Source organism: Phragmites australis, chromosome 22 (assembly GCF_958298935.1).
Source record: "Phragmites australis chromosome 22, lpPhrAust1.1, whole genome shotgun sequence".
Taxonomy (NCBI): Eukaryota; Viridiplantae; Streptophyta; class Magnoliopsida; order Poales; family Poaceae; genus Phragmites; species Phragmites australis.
The window spans coordinates 8,539,326-8,558,883 of record NC_084942.1 but is presented as its reverse complement, the minus strand read 5'-3'; positions in this window follow the sequence as shown (position 1 = coordinate 8,558,883).

Genomic DNA, 19,558 nt, shown 5'->3' with positions numbered 1-19,558 from the left:
AGATCCAAACCGAGGGGGTGCACGCACGGTTACTATTCACAAAATTATTGTTCGTTTACTGTTCATCGCACATATGTTTAGTGGTAATTTTAGATGGAAGGAGGGTGCATGTGCACCCACCAGCTACAATGTAGCTTCACCCCTGATTTTTTGTCTTCCTGCTCTCCTCCGATCAAATCCAACGTTCCCCCTTTACTCAACTCCATTGCACTGCCGCTCCACCCACCCCACCCACTCCCAAAATCGTCACCCGCTCCCATCCCCCTTCCCGCCCACCGCCACCCCCAGCTTCTCCGTGCCCCACTCCAGGCGCCCACCCGGCGCCACGTCGTGGACCCATGGAGGTTAGCCCGTGACCAACGCCCTACACAACGCCCCCACCAGTCGCCACCAGCCCCGCCCTCGGCTTCTCCGCACCCCCCGCCTCCCCCCCCCTCGTGCCTCGTCGTGGGCCCATGGAGGTTACCCCACCGCCATCACCGCCGAAAACATCACACTACACAACGCCCCCAACTGCCGCCGCTGACACCGCACCACGACGCCCTCAGCGAGTACTCATCCTGATCTCCTTGCTCCCTCGACACAGCAGCACCCATCTGATCTTCTTGGCGTTCGTAGTGCGGCCACCCTTATAGCGTCCTCTGGCGACCAAGAGGTCCTCGTCGTCGTCCTCCAACCAAGAGGTGTGCCCCAGTAGGTGTCGCCGCCGATTTTACAGCCCCAGAAACTTCACGCCGCCATCAATCGCCGCTGGCTTTGTCGCCCCAGAATCTCTACATTTCGATATGTAGAGATTTGGGCGGGATCCGCCACACCGTGTCGGGGAGGACGCGATTTTCACTGGATCTACCACCAAGGTGAGTACAAAAAAGAATGTGTATATATGGCAAATCTCTACATACCAAAATCAACTTTTGTTACCAAATTCCTTTTTTTTTCTAAAAAATATGTCTTCGTATATATGGCAAAGGTTGCAGAGGAGGTTCACTAAACAATCATTAAATAAACCCGGAGAGGAGGGCAGAGGGAGGATCGGTCTTTGGCCGAGGAAGGAAGCGCTCATTGAAGGCAAATGCTTATAATTTGTAGTGAGGAAAAACATTTGGATTTTTAGTGAGCGCCCATTGAAGATTCCTCTGAGGAAAAACATTTGGATTTTTAGTGAACCATTTGGATGGTTGCCACTATGAAGGTACTACATATAGGAGAAAAATGCTTATAATTTGTGCTTCTAGATTATTTAGACAGCGTCATTGAGTTCGAATCTGTGTTGACTGCCACTTGTTCTCCTCCTATTCGGCAACTTCTCTACATACCTATTTATTACTCTGTTTAATTTGTGACCTAGACTTTGCATTGCTATCCAGGTTGTCAATTTCTCATTCTTCTAAAATTACTGCAGGAAAAAAGGCATTCTGTTTGTTGCTATTGATAAAAAAACATCCACTATAAGATTAAAGCCCATTTGATATTGTTTTTCATAAGGTTAGATAATATGTTGTAATCTAATAGCTTTCTGTGTTACAAGTATGGGAATGGTTGAAAAAATTCCTACATTGATCTAGACTTTGCATTGCTATCTAGGTTGTCAGTTTCTCATTCTTCTAAAATTACTGTAGGAAAAAAGGCATTCTATTTGTTGCTAATTGATAAAAACGTCCACTGTCTGATCAAGGCCCATTTGACATTATTCTGCATAAGGTTAGATAATATGTTGTAATCTTGCTTGGTGAATTCTTGGATGGGAATAGCTGTTCTTGATTAGGTTCCAATTCTATATAATCTAGTTGTTTTTTTAATGGTGCTTCCTCCAAATTGCATGGTCTTCAGGAGACCAAAAGGGTGTGGGACGGAGGCTGGAGCCCTCGCCGGCTCCACTCGCTCCGTGCGGTCTTACCAACGTGCATGGAGCACGTTCCTCCTGATCTAAGTTGTTCTTGATGTCCAAGAACAAATTATTTTGTGATTATGGATTGTTCATGATTCCTGACATTGATGGAATGTAGTCGGAACGTTGTTTTTATTGGCCAACTTTATGATTGGACTGCATCTATAAGTAGAAGAGTTCACGAGATCCCAAATTATTGGTTTTTATGTAGTTCCTATACAGTGCATTTTTTATTTTGAAAAATATGAATCAAGCGAGGATAGATTACAACTACAATTGAAATTGGATCAACCGTGGAGCGTAGGAGAGGAGAAAGATACCAGTTTAACTCGTAGTATTTTCTTGACATGTTTGATCAGCCAGGCTCATTATACGTTGGTGCTAATGTCAAAACAACGTCTTCACAGTTTTTGATTAGCGGCTTCCCTGTTTGCTATTTTCATGCTTGGTTAATTTGATGAAGTGTCACCACAAGTTTGTTCTTTCAATTCAATTTGGCATCTTAGGATTTTAGCTGCAAATGAAGCAGTTAAAATTTGAGAAATCCTGATATGTCCTAGCTATGGTTTTTAATTTACTAATCAAATGTCCGTACGTTGCAACAGAGATCTAAATCCATTCATGCCTCCCTTTTGCACAGCTGCTTATAAAGACCTTGCAAATGATTCATGTTAAATTAGGGTCCTTTCATGCCTCCTTTTGCACAGCTGCTTCTTTTACACTAAGATAAGCACAGGAGTGTAATTTGTTGGTTGTGCATTGCTACGGTAACAAAAAAAATCTGGCCTAGAAATAAAAATTGCCAGTCGATCCGGATCGGGCGGCACAGCATCCGTTATGCTGCTATTCGTTTGAGCTTCTTTTGCTAGAGAGAGTAGTTTGATGTGTCAATGTCAAACCCATAGCGGACCTGGATATAGGGATCTGAAGTTTTACACCCAAAGTAATTCCGAGGAAATGAACTTACTGTGATGGAACAAGTGGAGTATAAACCAATCCTAGCTCCACAATTTCACCCAGCACAAGAATGCCGCCACCATTGTCTGAACCTTTCAGGCAATGAGAGAACACCTTCGGGGACACCCCAAGACAGACAATTAATGCTGTCCAAACCCAAAAATCCCATCAACTGCCCTATCTGCCTTCATGAGGTCTCTTGACTGTGAGTTGCTACATCTGCTTGGAAGGAATCGAAACATTCATGAGCTGATAAAGAATTTCTAATGACAATGTTTGACAGCAAAATTCACTATTAGGAGTAATAATGAGTAAACAAAATTGCAATCAAGAAGTGTAGATAGACATGAAACTGGCGTACAGCTTAATTAAACTAAGACAAGAATAATGATGTGAACTCCTATCACTAAAAGATTTTGGAGACAACTCCAGGGCTAAATTTTTTAAGACACGACATCAAGGCCATTAAGACATTGCAGTATGCATGCAAGAGAATAGCCATATAATCAGCTGGCAGCAGAGGATGCAATGACAGTTCTAGTAACATGCCGATATCTTTTTGCTTCAGGATGGAAGAAAAAATTCAGCAGTTGTTTAGGGTGACCATCAAGGAACTTGATACTTTTCTAGTGACAGCAGTTGTCCTAGGTGACAATAAGAAAAGGAAGTATGCTTGCAAAAGTGACAAGCAACCTGCCGGTTTCAGGACATCAATGGTTTGTTGTCATTATATCCATCATTTGTACCAACCCAATCAACAAAAGATCTAAACTTATCTACATCCGTGACACAAATTATCAACATGTATGGTTCACATTATCGAGGAATAACACCATGTCAACGATCACCACTCCTACATTTGACCTCTCTAGCAAGGTTTCTAGTGGTATATTGGGTAAAATATCATCAGCCACTAATGATAGGTTTCAGTTATTTGATGGGTAATTTAAAATGATATAGGACTCCAAGGAAACTGTACCCGAAAACAATGGAGGCGGAAGCATTGGCAGTCTGTTCATTTCCCATGACGGTGTCGAAATACATCGTGTCTGACACATAGTACCCTGATGTGCCACTCCCATCACCATAGGTGAAAGTATACCCACACGGGCTGCTTGGGGGTCTGAGGTTTGGCAGACCGCTTCCCCTATTTTGAGGGTAGCTGAACATCTATCATCCGAACACGATATCCTGGATGATGTTGATGAAGTGTCAAGGTTGAAGGACTCCAACTGGATATGAGGAATCATCATATTAATTATTTGATCAGAAGGAGCTCCCTAGCCAATACCAACATTGCCTGAAAATATATGCATTTGTTGAAGTCAAAGATAAGAACTTGGCCTCACATTGAGTTCACTTGATGTTAGGCAACAATGCAAGGGCTGCAAGTTACCCACAAGATGTCACTGCCAGTATCAATCTGGACAAAGAATTCGTTGGCTGGGTTTCCCAACCTCACACGGGTCAAATAGAGCCTGCAAATTCAATTGAATTTCAAACTTTATGACGCAATAGTCGAAAAACGGGATATTGCATTTATAGATTGAAAAGAAAAATGCATCCTTCTTATACCTAATACCAACAAGCCGAGTTGCAGAATGAAAATTGGCATGAATTGGTGAAATGACAATGCCAAATAGTAGGTCAATAAATTACAACGCAGTGGCATGTGTTGCGTAACAAACTGAAATGTGCAGCCTAACCAATTCGAGGATAGGAAGAAATAGCATCCTTATGTGACAAATCGCTACATTCAATGACGAACACAGGACGTTCTACCACCCTGTTTCTAAACCTTCCTGGATTACTCCTCCACAAAACTGTTTTCCTCCTTTCAATTGAACAGTTAAGATATAGGCTAGAAACATAGCAGAGGGGGGACATCCCCGACTAAAGTCTAAGGAAAAAATATTTTCTTTTCTTTGGAATTGACCTTAAGCAAAAGCAACGGAGGAAATGAAATAAGGCCCGGTTTGTTTTTTCTTCTGGTTCTGCTTCTGCTCTTGCCAGAAGCCAGAAGTCAGAATAAACGGGGTTCTGGAGAAGTGGCTTTTGGAGAAGACAGAAGCCTGCTTCTGAGAAAAATAAACTAAAGCTGAGAAGCTCGCTGAGAGACGTTTTTCTGAGAAGCTATGTGCTGAGAAGCCAAAAATTTATTGTAGGAGCCAACAACCTATTTTCAAAAGCAATTTTTCAGACAAACCAAAAGTATAGCTTTTTAAGAAAAGCTCAAAAGCAGAAGCTCAAACAAACAGGTCCTAAAGCAAGGATTGCGACAAAAGGAATCTCCCATCTGGAACCAACTCTACAAATATATGATCCAAGAAGAAGCAAAGCGCAACAAATTTGGTACTCGCATCAGAATGGGGCTCCTAAATAAGCATTGACATTGACAGGAATGGATCAATCAAACGCACAAAAAAAGAGCAAATTTATACCTTAGCATCATAATAAGGACGAACGGAACAAATCTGCAAACTAAAATAAAATTCAACCAAGACCGCAAAGAATGGCCAAAAATATAGCAAAGAGAAACTTCGTACAAGGCAAACAATATCCACCCAATGAAAAATTCACTGAATAACGGCATAAACACTTAAATCATCATTCATTCAACTGAGAAAAGGGATGAGCTTAACTACTTAAGCAGCACAGCCGACAAACTGACAACCATTATCCAACAAAACACACACGAAAACAAATAGATCAATCATTTCACTCAATGTAGCAGTTTCAGCTAGCCGCCCAAACCAAGAAACCCAGAAACTTACAAAATTTCCACACTTCCGCAATCGCACACAGCCGACCCAACCCAACCCAACCAAATCCTCCAGACAACAAAAAAAAGGGGGTGAAGCAGCTCACCCACCCCACCATGTACGGGTTGGCGGAGTCCTCCACGGGGAAGTCCACTACGCTGGCGACGACAGGAGCCACGCCAAATAGCCCTCTCCTCGAGTGCCGCATATTACCCTCTTACAACATCACTGATCCTTTTATAGAACTCACATCTAACTTTTCAATTTGTGTTAGAGCTTTACACCTTTCATAAGATTTCACTAATTCAAGTGGTATTTGAGCTTTAGTCTTATTGTGATCGGTTAGGCTTCACCGCCTAGTGAGTTGTGACATTCGAGATTAGGATGAATTCCTATAGTACACCATTTTTTGATGGCACAAACTTCTCCTAATGAAAAATTCTATTGTCTTGTTATTTGCAAACCCGATGGTTGGATGTTTAGAGAGTCATCGAGTAAGGAATGAAACCTCACATCACCAATAAGGAGAGATAATTAGATGTATTGACAAAGAGTATAATTTTATCATCTATATGTGTTAATGCATTTAATCGTATTTATTTTTTCACCAATGCACATGATATTTGTAATAGTCTCATTGAAATACATGAATGCACAAAGAATATGTGCAATAGGAAATATCATGTACTTGTTACTAAGCTCAATGACATCAAGCAACTGCCCTATGAAAGTGCTAATGACATATACTCATATTTTAATATTCTTGTCAAAGAGATCAACGGGTTAGGTTTGACGCCAATTGAAGATGATCAAGTGATGAAAAAAATATTTCAAACTCTTCTTTCAAAGTACAAGTTGATTATCTCCATCATCTACGACAACAATGACATCAAGAAGATGACTCTAAATCAAGTGCTCGGTAAGATCACTGCCCATGAGATAACAATGAACATGGAGGTGGAAGCTTCTTCCTCATCCGACACCAATAACATTGCTCTCACAAGCAAGAAAACTCAATGCCAACACACGAAGGCAAGTATGACGAGACAAGAGCAAGAGTCAAGCTCAAGCGAAAATGATGATGATCAAGATGAAGAGAGTGATGAAGAGGATGATCAAAGCACATCAAGTAATGACGAAATTGATCCAAAGATGGTCAAACTCTTCTCAAAGTTAGAGAAAAATATGAAGAGAATCAATACCAAGGTTGATCATCCTATCTCCATTAAAGATTTGGTCAACACGATTGATTATATCAAGAATGAGAAGAAGAAGACCAAGAACAAGAGGTGGACAAGGGGAAGGTTCAAGGCATTCGCAAGCATAGGAAGATAGGTGAGCGACGATGAAGAGTCAAGCTCAAGTGATAAAAGATTCATCATCCACCCCTCCAAAATAAAACTCTTCCTCAAGATCGTCATCGTGCAAGTCATCTCACAAGTGCCTTATGGCCCAAAGTATAGATAGCAATGTAAGTGATGATGAATTCTATGAAAATTCTCCTTTTTATGATGAACTACATCATTTGATCAATAAGCAACAAAGAGCCCTTAAGAAACAATCTAAAGAACTTAAAAAATTCAATACACTTGATGATATTAATGCTACCTTTGTTTCTAATTATGAATAATTATTGAGCAAATTCAATTTGCTAACAAGGAGCATGATGAGCTTAAGGTTAAATTTGAATGTGCTAAATCTCAAACTAAGGTCTTTTGAAGCAATCTATATCTCTATTTAATTTCAATCCTAATGTAGATACTTCTATTTCTTGTGATGATTTAATTGCTTTATCTAGCTCACTCTTTTGCAATGAGATTTATTTTGAAAATATTGTTGTAGAATCATCTAACAACCTCATTGCATAAGAGAATGATGAACTAAAGCAAGAAGTGAAAAAGCTTAAGAAGTTTTTGCGAGTTTAAAGGGAAAAGGACATGTCCAACCTCATCAAGATAACCATGCTTTTATGGTGAAAAAGTTTGCAGAGGGGTCTACCATGACATGCTTTAAATACCATTAAGAAAGTCACAAGTCCTTCTAATGCAAACAAGTGAAGAAGGAGATCAAAGAGAAGAAGAAGATGACAAACCTCTCTAACAAGACCTCCAACCTCTACACTAAGCCCAACTACAAGAACAAGATCCAAAGCAACCACTGCAAGCTCTAAAAAAGGCAAATGGCAAGGTGGTTGCACACATGGTTGGGAAAAAGTATTGAAGATGGAACTAACTCATTTGGGTGCCAAGGAAGTTATCATTAATATGAAGGGGCTCCAATAGGTTAGGGTTCCAAAGAAGATTTGAAACCTAAAGTGGTTGTGGGGATTTGGAGACTTGGCTCACAAGATGAAGTGAAGGTTCAAACAAAGAAGTCAAGTATACAAGTTTATGTGCTTTAATGAAAATCATGATCATCGTATACCTAAATCTCCTTCCAAAAGTAAAAGAGGTAAATGGTAGTTAAACTTATATTTATGCATTTATTTTTTCTTCTATCTTATTTGCCTCATCTAGAATTGCATGTGCTTATTTCAATTTATTGTAATACCTAGTGTAGCTTTTTATATGGTAGGTGGCTTGTGTTTATCTCTAACCCATGAGCAACCTACATGGTTTATTAGTTGTAGGTTTATTTCATGGTACTAGTTTTTATAATTGGTATCTTTTATGTGTCATGATCCAATCTATAGGATAAATCACTATTATTATCAATAACAAGTGCATATATCTCACAATATTCAACACTTGTATGCACACTTTTAGGGAGCATATATCCTATAGGTTGTGATTTTGAGACTAACATGTGTTCCAAGTTGTATCTCTTGTAGTCTTATGAAAAAATCAACATGTCCTCAAAGGTATATAGTGCTTAAATACTTCAATTGGTATCATTGTCAAATCTTTTATTCATTTAAGCTACCTTCATACATTATATAGCTTAAACTTCCTATCTTAATATATTATCTAGTTGTGCATATGTTTCTTTCTCATCATATGCATGCACACGTATAGGGAGAGTTTAGACTATATTATGTGAGTTTCATAAATTATGGTTCATATGCTTTTATAGACTACAATTGATATTATTCATTTGTAGTAATATCCATATAATTGGTATCCTTTTAATTGAATCGTGATTTGTGAAGCTCTCTCCTATGTGCTCTAATGTTTTCCCTTTAAGTTCAACATGTGCATATATCTTTTTTGCGAGATTGTTGATAAAGGGGGAGAATCTTGATAACTAAAGCAAGATGCAAGATGCAAGTTGCAAGATAAACATTGTAGAGGAGAGAAGAAGAAAGCTCTTCCAAAGTCGATCGAGAGATATAATGGCGATGGAGAAAGAAGGAGCCACAACAAAAATGGGACTAAGTGGTAAGAACATGCATCCAAGCAATGTGGTAAGATTTTATGCTCGCTTATGATCTTTACATTTGGTATCATTTATTATTTGCCACTTGCTTTAGTTATGTTGTCATCAATCACCAAAAAGGAGGAGATTATAACGAAAATGACGCTATTAGGTCATGATTGCGATTTTGGTGATTAATAATAATATAGTCAGTGAGACTAACATATTTATTAAGAATATATGTTAGTATGTCTCATGAATGCAATACATGAAAAAGCCGTCGCAGCCAGGACAAACTTGGACTGAAGTGGAGAAGTCCCAAGAAAATTTGCCTCACCGGATGGTTCGGTGCTCTGTGTGTTTGTAGCATCTAGGCCCTTAAGTAAGTGGTAAGTGTTTCGGTGATTAATGACAATCGTATCATTATGACTAATGCATATGTTTTGAAGGGAATCAAAATTTTAGTTCATAATGATTGACCCTCTGACTTGTGTATCTCAAGCTCCGAAGTGATCACGGTGGTAAGAAACCAGAAGAGAGGCTAGTGGTGAGATCTTGTCTTGGTGGCTTGATGGCTTATCCGGATGGAGGCATTGTCTTTGTGATTGGTGGCTCAAGAGCCATGACCGGGTGCCGACCAGGAGCATATCCTTTGTGGAGCTCCAACGTGGACTATGGGTGGTATTCATGCTATCGATACTATAGGATAAAAATCTCTTGTGTCGAGTTTGCTCTTTCTACCTCATTTACGTTTTCGCATTTACATTCTAGCAATTTACCTTCTTAGATAGGTTGCAAGTTTTTAGATCGGTAGAGTAGACACACTGAATAAACTTAGAGCACATATAGATAGAAATTGATATAGATTTATCTTGTGTAGTTTTTAGAGCCGAATAGATTCTTAGTGTCCTAATTCATCCCTTCTTAGAATATCATTGATCCCTTCATATTCTTATTAAGAAATTAATAGAAAATATTTTAGATAAATACTAATTAAACATTCCCACTAAAAAATGCAGCTGTAAGACAGTCGATGGTCACTGGAGATATGGATCTTCATTTTGTTAACAGATTTCTTGAAAATAGATGGACGTACCTGGCAACCGTGGTTTGAGTGTGATGGCTACAAGTGCTATGGGTTTTTAGAAGACTAGTGTGGCTAGACAATATTCAGATATGCTAATGTGTATATCGGTTATGGTTTTTGAGTCATGCATGATATGCAACATGTGATTTTTAGTCATGTAAGATATACACTGTCAGATTTGCTTTTTGGAGATATGGTGCAATCAACTCGCTTTACTATATCCTAACTTATTTCTAGTTGTTCTGATCATATATATTATCTTGTATCTAGATGTTACGCAACAAAAACTGCTAGTGTTATGTAGCAAAAACTATTGTTTTCAGCAGAAATAGCTGGTGTACTGCAGCATAAGTTGCTAGTAGTACTTTTGTTTAGTAGAAAATGCAGTTGTCATGCAGCAAAAAATGCAATAAAAAACAGCACGAATTTCCATTGATTAACATGGATAGATGGTACAAGCATATCCATTCAAAGTACATGAGCTCGACACCATACTTGCATACACCATGGGCATTCTGCATCAAAAGCTACATCTGTTTTAGCTAGTTTCTTCTTCAATTCAGTTGCTCTTCTGTACTACCCCGTTGTTCTTCAGTTCCTCTCCAGTTCAGTTGCTTTAGAAACACGCAAAGGTGCCCAATTATGGTTTTGTGTTCACATAAACTTCCACTGCGACGAGCTTCTTGAAAAAAAAAGGTACTTTTTGATTGTTGACAATCTCAAGGTTCGCCTTGTTGGCATTCTAATGTAGCGATGCATGGTCTACTCTTGTTATCACCCCATAATTTAAGACCACCGCGGCAATTTAGCGTGGAAATAGCTGAAATGTAGAGACTTTAAAAGGACTGGAATATCATCAATATCTGTCTGGCAGATTCTATATTCTTTCTATTGTGCTCTATGATCAACTTGATTAAATGGTTCTACGGCGTACAATGTTTTGGTCACCTTAATAAACAATTGCTCTTTAGAATTTGGAGGTAGGATTTGAAAGGAGGGAAGCCTGCAGCCATGCTGTTTATCATCTTCTTGGTCAATCTGTACAGCAATCCACTCTTTGATTGTTCTTTCTTACAGATTTCGACCAATTTTTCTGTGCTATCACCCTGTTTTCAGATCTTGATACCAGTGGATCTCTAGATATTCATGCAAAAATGTTTGTTGTCATATTATAAGAAGTCTGAGATATTTCTGCCCATGTTATGCTATGCAATTGGGTGCTAAAATATTTTGCCTCGGTGTCTTCTTTTACTTCGAGTACAGACTGGTGACCGTAATGGTGACATGCATGACACTTATAGGATGTCAATTTGATTTTTTTTTTCCCTGCTTCTAACTTTCTTTGTCTGTTCAAGATAGATTTTGATTTGTTTTCATCTTCATTCTACAGTTGCTATATGTTGACAGTTGCTACATGTTGACATTGACGACTGATTAAGTTGCAAACCATCTAGGCGAGTATGCAAATTTTTACCATTTTATCTATCTTTTATATATTTAGTATTTGCAATGCTTTAATAATGTTATAGCTTGAAAGATACTTTCACAATGATGGTTGATTTTAGACGAGTCAACAATGTGATCATGTGCAAATTTTTAAGCTCCCGTTGTAACGCATGGGCATTCAACTATTTAAAAAAAATGTATAATGATTGTTTTGATCCATGAACCCGATTTGACTAGGTGTGTTATTAATCCTCAGCTGTATCAAGTTTAGAAGGTGGCCATTAGAGGCTGTCCAATTAGGAAACACTTTAATCAACTAGAGAAATTAACAACAAACAGATCTGAGCCATTACAAGGGGAAAATTGTATTCTATTGATATATTAGACATCTTAATAGTAAAATTAAAAATCTGGTAGCAAAGTATCGTAATTGTGCAATCCAACTTTGGGAATCAAAGCGGTCCAACCAAGAATATAATGGTGCCTCCATGCAAGCAGCAGCTTGGCTGCTTCAACTCCGCCACCATTCATCTCTACTCTACTCTACTCTTGTTATCACCTCATAATTTTGTCAATGTTGTGTTTAGTTATGTTCGTGATTCATCTACCAGTTTCCATTCATGCTCTTGGAATGTGCAGGTCAAATATGAATTCTGACATGCATAGCCCATGTTTGGAACATGGTTTTTATAACTGTTTTGCAAAGTTCATGTAGGATTTCTGTCACCATGCTCGATTGCATTCTTTCTTCTCCTTCCACCCGCAAGTCCGTAATGTGTACATTCTTCCGAGCCCCGTGTCTAGCCGCAATACAATGCCTCCACAGCACCAACACAGAGCAGCACGTAGTGCGAACACAATAGTCAGCTGTCCGTACGCGGCTCTCCAACTTCTCACGGCCGTACCGCCGCCGTGCCAATAATATATGTGTATGTTATTATTCTGAAAATGAGAACTTCCTAGAACATGAAGCTGTTTTAGGAAACACGTACAGATTTAGGCTGCTTCATGTGCCCTTAGATGAGACATGCTATTATATTTTTATTTCCTTGGATGTAGATATTTGACTTGGCTTTTTGAACAAACCAATCAAGCCTTCTTCCATGTTTTCTTAATTTGTTAATATATTGTGTGATGAACGGTCAAGTATCCTTTTATCGTAGATGTCATCTTTGAAGTGAACTAATTGTACCACGACGTTTAATGACCTCGCTAACATCGATATTACGAGTAAGTGTGATCATCATATCTCTAAAGCGGTTGTTTTTCCATATACTTTGCTCGGCCCATATGTCAACTAGTGACTAAATCTACTATTGAGTTTTTATTAGATGGCTCCGACGTTAACGGCCTGGATGAGTCTACATCATCTAGTGCGCTGCCATCACTCACGGGTGCCGAAGAAAGTAAGAGGTAAAGGGAAAGGGACATGTACACACAAATGACTGTAGTTAGGAAAGAAGAGATCCGTGAAATAAAGGGACATGTACATGCAAATGCCTGTAGATAAGAAAGAAGAGTTGCTCAAAATTAAACGTGAGAGAAAAAGGGACTGGTACATGCAAATGAAGCGTGAAATTTGTAAGCAGCAAAACGATGATGCAACCACTACACAGCCAACGCTCACAGATCCCAAAGAATATAGGAGGCAGAGGGATAGGGAGCGGTATGCGCAAATATCTAAAAAAAAGAAAGAAGAATGTCTCAAAAGGAATCGTCAGTGGCATAAGAATATGATAAATGGTTTGACAATTCACACTCCTGGTTGTCGTGAAACATCGAATCCACTTCCTATAACACCTGCTAATTCCGACAATTCATTACTAGGTTTTTCATCAACACCTTCGTTTTTTTGGGTATCTAATGAAGCAGACCATGCTTTTTGTTGTGATGTGTATGCAGGCATTCCAAGTATATGTAGACAATCTTGCACCACATAGAACAAGAAAAATGTTGCTCATAGCGACAATACTTATTGGATGTGCCGAAATGATTACTACCAACAGTCAAAATTTAATAATTCACATGGTTCAGTTGCAGCATTGGACATTGACCAAGGTGGATCCGGAAAATCCACTGTCACAATGTTACATCACACGTCATGTGTGGTACGTACTCCGTTTGGAGACACAAAAATCACTCTGATTATAGGTACAACGACATGCCATATATTCATTGAACTAACAAAAAAACATGTGTTCACGCTCGATCTGGTTACAATCTGTGATGAGTGCAGGAAAAAAAACTAGATGCAAGTGTTGTAGATCAGGCTCAACTATCTCCTCATAATGGATCGTGGTATGCCCGAATGTCTACATATAAGAAGATTGAATACTTAGAGAAGAAGCGTTTAGCCTGACAGAAAAAGAAATATGAAGTGTCTGGTCTCAATGATCGAGGACCTTATTCATATGAGCCGATGAATCCTACATGTATGGTGATGGTTTAATTACTTGGTTTCGTTTCACCACAAATCATCTATCACATATTTTAATAGGGAGACTAATGTGAGTGCATTATGTGATAGGTACAGTTGGTAGTGGCATTGACAGTTCCACGAGCAGTGACCATCAGGGTTCTAGTCTTGAGCCAGACTGTAAACGTCAAAAGGGTCGACAATGGTGCACGCAGATGTCAGATGAGCATAAATCGGAATACTTACATAGCCTGCGTATTAGCCGCGAACATGAAAACACTGGTGCACTTGTGGAATCAAATACTACGCACATCACAATTGGAATGCCTGATCCTTTGAATCATGCTGATATTCGTCCATGTCCTAATAACAAACTTTGTGATTCTGTCATATTTGAACCATCGGAACTACATCCGTCGGATGAAAGTGACACATTATCCATCATTGTACTCTATTTTGATGTGTTATCACACTACTTATTTCGACCCATACAGCAACTCGAGGTAGTCCAGGATGTTCCCGATGATTTCGACGATGACGAAGAGAGGTTATATCCTGGTCAAGGTAAAAACATCAATCCAATTTGCAGTTCTATGTTATATGTTGGTCTATCTGATTCATTATGTAACATGTCCATATAAATATTTCTGTATTTGTGCAAATGTTGTTTTTGAATCATTCATGGTGGAAGGTCCTGATAGTGTGTGCATGCAAGGTTATGATCCGTCCGACCGCATCTACCAAAATCTTCCAAAGAAGCATCATGTTTTAAGGGAAGCCAAAAACTGCATGTATTGTAGAACCAAACGGTTCCAATATCAGGGACTTTTTTTGTTGTAGGAAAGGAAAGGTTAAAATCTTCATTCCAGATGTACCGCATGAGTTGTGACGATTGTATACGAGCCTTGATGATGACAATGCAAAATACTTTAGACAACACATATGATATTTCAATTCTCATTTCTTCTTTACAATTCTTGGTGTTACACTTATCATCGTGTCAGCACTGCTGCAGGAATTGGTATATATGCATTACGTGCACATGGTCAGCTATATCACCGTCTGGACCAGCTGGTACATGGTGGGAAGGGTCCACGGCACCTGCAGCTATACTTCTATGATACTGATGAGACAATGGAACGCAGAGCTAAAAGGTCTCCTGTTCTTGATATCAATTTGATCCGAAAGATTCAAAGGATACTAGAGCACAACCCCTATGCGCAGACCTTTCAGAGTGTTAGTTCTGCTCCAAACCTCCATGATTATATGATTGAGCTAACACAGACATTGCATTTGACCAACGAAGGTACAATGCCCCCATAGCTTCACAAGACGCTACTATCTAGATGGAAGGGAATGATCCACAAAAATGTTTCGATAGAAGTGTTATAGTGTATGGAAAAGCTGACCGACCTTGGTATATTCAGGCATACTATGGGTGCTACGATCCGTTGGCCTATCCTTTGTTTTTCCCTGGTGGTGAAACAGGATGGCAACGTAAGATGCTTTATGAAGGCTCTAACCTAGTAGATTGGCCAAACAGTTATGATGACAATGATGATGCCAACCGTGATGAGAAAGGTCTGTAGGCTATTTCCTATCTTCCCAAATTTAAAATTTTACATGAACAATTAATATTATTTCTTAACCCCTTGTGATTGTGCTACTAAGTTTATGTTTTTTAGATGGTGGTAGCCAGTCCAACAAACATGTCAGTGCTAGGAAATATTATTGTTTTAAGTTACAAATTAGGATTAGGGAATTTAACATACTATTACATGGGTGTCATCTTTTCCAACAGTGGGTTGCTAACATATACATAAAGATAGACTTTATGAGGCTCAATTGGTATTCAAAACCAGAGAGTCAAGCTCTCATATGTGCATACTTGTACCAGATATTACATGTCATCATATTTATTTGAGAATGGTATCATTAACATGTGTCCTCCTTTTGTCTAACGTGTTGCTTATTATAATACCGAACAGGGCATTATAGATACAATTGCCACTGGTGAAGCACGTGCTTTTGAGATTGGTCTAAGAATTGTGCTCCCACAGACTTCCCTTGGAGGAGATCAAGACGTGCAAGCACAATTCCTTGACATAATGGTTTTAGTGACATGGTTTGGAAAGCCTGATTACTTTGTCACAATGACATGTAATCCACATTAGGAGGAGATAACAAGGCAATTATTACCAGGCCAGACACTACAAGATAAATCAGAATTGGTTGCGAGAGTATACCGGGCTAAGCTGCGTAATTTATACGAATTTTTAATCAAGAAGAGTCACTTGGGTGAGGTTACATCATATGCACATATTACAGAGTTTCAGAAGAGGGGTTTGCCACATGAGCACTTCTTATTGATTATGGCCCCTAACAATAAGTTAAGAAGTCCTGATGATTGCGACAAGGTTATTTCTGCAGAGATTCCTAACCCTGACAAGTACCTTGTATTGCATGCTCTGGTTATCAAGCACTTGCTACATGGAGCATGTGGTGCTCTCAACAAAAACTGCCCCTGCATGATAGACGGACAATGTTGTTTCCGTTATCCTCGATAGTTCTATTCAACTACACAACAAGGAAAAGACTCTTATCCTATATATAGGAGAAGGGAAGATGGCCGCCGAGTGGTAACCAAGGGTGTCGTATTGGATAATAGATGGGCGGTTCCGTACAACCTCCACACTGTTTATGCAGTATAACTACCAAATGTCGAAGTTTGTTCAAGCATCAAGGCAGTTAAGTACCTATACAAATATGTATATAAAGGCCATGACCGTGCATCCTTCTCAATCGATCCACAAGATCAAAATGGTGCAGTAATCAACGAGATTCGACAATACAGGGATGCAAGGTTCATAACTCCCTCTGAGGTCGTGTATCGGATATTTGGTTTCCCTTTGTATGCGTACCTCCTTCTGTTTTGCAACTCCAATTACATTTGCCAAACATGCAACTTGTGTCATACAATCTACTGATAACCTAAATGATGTTGCCAACCGGGAGAAATCTAAGAGTTCGATGCTTATTGAGTATTTCAAGATGAACCTGGTGGATAGCATGGCACGTAAACAAAAAGTTCCCGGAGCACTTCCGGTGGATCAAGTCCGACAAGCGCTGGAAGTCAAGGGTAAAGAGGCCGCAAGTTGGGAGAATTGTGTATGCAAACTCTGCTGAAGGGGAGAAGTACTATTTACATATGCTCCTCAACCATGTGAGATATGCAACTTCATACGAGAACCTTCGTACTGTACATGGGAAAACTTGTTTCACCTTCAGAGAAGCATGCGAGATGATAGGGCTCGTAGAGACTGATAGATCCCTCGATGAATGCTTGGCTGAGTCTGCTACATTCCACATGCCTTGTGCACTGAGAAGGCTATTTGCGATAATTATTGTATTCTACAAGGTGACAAATATTTGTGGCTTATGGGAAAATCATTTTGAAGCAATGTCACAAGAATATCGTCGTACACACAATGATGCAGCAAGGGTTGAGCAAATGGTGCTTAGGGATGTTAGAAACATGGTTCATTCAATGAGCAAGGATGTAAGGAATTATGGTCTTCCGGAGGTTGATGACTCAGGTGATGTACTTGCATAGTGTTTTATGTTTTTTTCGCTTATTTTGTCAATAGTCAGTAGTTCTTGGTAATACATTACATGTGATCTCCATCATGAATTATGATTTGTAGATAACACCTTGCCTTGTCAACTAAAGTTTATGATTTACATAACACATATAACAATTTCATTGGTAACTATACGAATAATTAGACTCAATTATATGGCTAAAATATGATGATGTGAATAAATGGTTGGCCAAATGACAGTTCTCTTATAGTTATGTCAACGCCTATATATTTAACATTGTATTGTAAACATTTTGTTATGTTAACTAATGGCTCGGTTAATATATTTCGGTATTATATTGTTCATATAGCTGATTATTATAGTGATCAATCGAGAGAAATATTAGAGGAATTGTTGGTGGGTGTGGAAAAAGAACATCTAAATCTTATTAATACACTGAACACAGAGCAACGGTCGGGATTTTATGAAATAATGGATCGCGTAATCAACTTTAAGAGCCATGTATTCTTTGTTGATGGTCCAGGTGGCACAGGAAATACATATTTGTACAAGGCGTTACTTGCAAAGGTTCGTTCGATGGGTCTGATAGCCGTTGCAACTGCAATGTCTGGTATTGCAGCGTCCATCATGCCTGGTGGTAACACCGCCCACTCTAGGTTCAAGATCCCCATAAAGCTTTCTGACAACAATATGTGTAATTTCACCAAGTAAAGAGATACCGCTGAGTTGCTTCGTAGGTCACACTTGATAATCTAGGACGAAGATGCCATGACCAAACGTCAAGCTGTTGAAACACTCGATTGGTCTCTCCAGGATATAATGGGATGCTCACAGCTCTTTGGTGGAAAGATCATGGTATTTGGAGGAGACTTTAGGCAGGTCCTTCCAGTGGTGACACATGGTACGAGGGCACAGATCATTGATGCTACACTACAAAGGTATTATATATGGGAGAAGATACATAACATACAGCTAACCTAGAATATGAGGGAGCAGTCTGACCCATGGTTCTCCAAATACCTCCTTATGATCGACAACGGAACAGAAGAGACGATTGGTGATGATTATGTGCGTCTCCCAAATGATATCGTGGTTGGTTACAATACTGTAGAAGAATCAATTAACAAACTCATTGAATTTGTATTCCCAGATCTCCGTAACAATTCTACGTCAGCGGCCTACATGAGTGCATGTGCTATCCTCTCAACTAAGAATGAACATGTGGATGAGCTGAATGCAATTATGATCAATAGGTTTCCAGGCAAAGAGATAGTATACCACAACGTTGATTTTGTCGATGATAACTCACGAAATAACTATCCGATTGACTTTCTGAACTCAACCACACCAAATGGATTGCCACCACATTTGCTTAAACTCAAAAGCAACTGTCTAGTCATCCTGCTTCGAAATCTTGATCATCACAACGGTCTACGCAACGGAACAAGGCTAATGGTTAGAGTCTGTCAACGTAATGTCATTGATGCAAAGATTGTTGGTGGCTAACAAGCTGGAAAGATGGTGTTTATTCTTAGGATTCCTTTGTCCCCCTTAGAGGATATTTCACTTCCTTTCAGATTCAAGAGGAAACAATTTCCAATCTACCTTAGCTTCGCAATGATTATAAACAAAATTCAAGTACAAACCATTCCTAATGTTGGTATTTATCTACCTGAGAATGTGTTTTCTCATGGACAACTGCATGTTGCATTGTCAAGGGGTGTATCATGGCAATCGACACGGATTTTGGCTAAGCTAAATAAAGATATAGATGCCATGGGGAGAAACAACAAGAACATTGTGCACATGGATGTATTGCAATGGTGTTCCTCGGTTTCATTATCGATATCTTGCTTCTAACCTTACTTTAATTGATTCGTTTGTGAAGTGCAAATGTAACAATTAATTGTTCTATAGGAACACTTCTGGTTTCTTCGTTATCGAGTGCAAGCGCACATAGAATGGAGAAAAGCTAGAACCAACAATTCATAGAGTAAGTCGTCTCCAACGCACAACGGTGCACAATTCACGCAGATCCTTGTTAT